Source organism: Mastomys coucha, chromosome X, assembly GCF_008632895.1.
Source record: "Mastomys coucha isolate ucsf_1 chromosome X, UCSF_Mcou_1, whole genome shotgun sequence".
Lineage (NCBI taxonomy): Eukaryota > Metazoa > Chordata > Mammalia > Rodentia > Muridae > Mastomys > Mastomys coucha.
Genome location: NC_045030.1, coordinates 15,005,239 through 15,006,840, shown reverse-complemented (window position 1 = coordinate 15,006,840; position 1,602 = coordinate 15,005,239). Strand labels below are relative to the sequence as shown.

At 34.6% G+C, this 1,602-nt stretch overlaps 1 protein-coding gene across 1 annotated transcript in view; it reads right to left on the bottom strand.

The window, feature by feature from the left end:
- The window catches only part of Agtr2 (angiotensin II receptor type 2), a 4,216-nt gene extending 2,905 nt beyond the window's left edge, over positions 1 to 1,311 (bottom strand). The window contains exons 1-2 of the mRNA XM_031348357.1: positions 1,241 to 1,311; positions 1,026 to 1,085 (exon numbers count right to left, since the gene is read on the bottom strand). The gene's annotated coding sequence lies outside the window, so the exon portion shown is untranslated. The remainder of the gene's footprint in view (positions 1 to 1,025; positions 1,086 to 1,240) is intronic.
- Positions 1,312 to 1,602: the final 291 nt, after the last annotated feature.

Sequence of the window (1,602 nt, the reverse complement as noted above, 5' to 3'; positions counted from 1 at the left end):
AAAAACATTTCCTCAGTAGCATTAGACTGAAAATTCTGAACAAAACATTTTGTGGTTTTTTTTTTCCCTCTCGTGTCTTTGAAAAGTCAAGAGACAAATTAATAGTTTAAAAGCTAATGAGGGTAGGAGTCATGAGACAGATAAGGAGCCCAAAGATAATGTGATAGTTCAAAAAACAAGGATTAGTTTTCCATCTGTGTGCTTTCTAGAAATCTCACTGCTGCATGCTGCTTCATAGAAAAAAAATGCTTTCTTGAAGTAACATATTATATACAAATTGTTACACCTATGGAAAAATATAAGTAACATAAGCCATAGGGAAAAATAGATAAGTTTACTGAGAGCTGAAAAATATACAGAAGGCACATATTAGGACAGAGAGTCAGGGTTGGGTTTTGCTAATTAAAAATAATCAATTTGTTTCCCCTTTACTTTAAAAATAACAAGAAGAAATTACAGATATGGATGAACTTCTTAAAGCCTTTATCCAAAATTTTTAATAGTCAATGTCAGTTTTCAAGATGGATATTTGAATCTGATCTGTTTCATAAGAAACCTCCATTTTCTGTTTAAATAGAAGATAAAGAAAACAAACACATCAAACCGGAGCCAGTGGCAGACAGACATGGTTTTGGAGGCTTAATTAAATCAGAATTAGACATTAGTAATTAATTATGACATAGTCTTATCACTTTTTCTTTGCTATCTTTTCAGTTTACCAGAACTGAGTAGTCATTGCTTTCCAGCACTAACCACAGCGTTCAGGTGGAAAGGCTGTTGTTTTCTTTAAACTAGCGACATTACTTTGAAACAAAAGAAAACTAAATACACTAAAAACACAGAGAGCGAAACTATTACACCAGATCATTTCAGAGTACAGACAAGCGCGTACTCAATTTAAAATGTAACCTCCAGAGAACTTTCTCAGAATCGGCGAACTACCATGTCTGTCAAAGGTCCATTCTTTTCTATGACCTTCCAAATTAACATGCAAGAAACAAAAATAAATCGCACTAAAGACTTACTAGCTGCCAGTGTTTAAAGCCGTTATCATAAATCAGCTTACTCAGCTCCCGCAAGCACTCCTGCAAGAGAAATAGCAGTTAAAGTAGTAAGGCATTCTGCAGAATGCAGTGTTAAAATACAGGAAAAAGAAAAACGTTCATACACGCACACACACATTTTTATTGCTGTATGTTCGCCTTCCCGAATCAAGCATGTGTAAATTGTTCTAACTTACCTTAAAATGCAAGCTGAAGAAAGCTTTCAATTCTGAGCTCCCTCCATCGTCAGACTCTGGGATGTAACTGCACCAGATCTCTGGTTTCCTTCTTATATATTCGCTCTGTCCACTGGGGAGCCTTCAACCTACATAATTCTGGAGCTGACTTATGAACACTTGCCAGCTTTCCAGAGGGCTTTTTTTTTCTGGCTGCAAAACATTAATCTGAAATTCTCATGTCTCCAATCATAACAGCTCATTCAAATAAATCTCAAACAAAAAAAAAAATTAAAGTTTCCACAAATGTGTTAGAGAATTTTAAACTCCATGGCTTTCTAAAGAAAAGAGAAGAATATAATTTTTAACAGAATTTTCTTTCT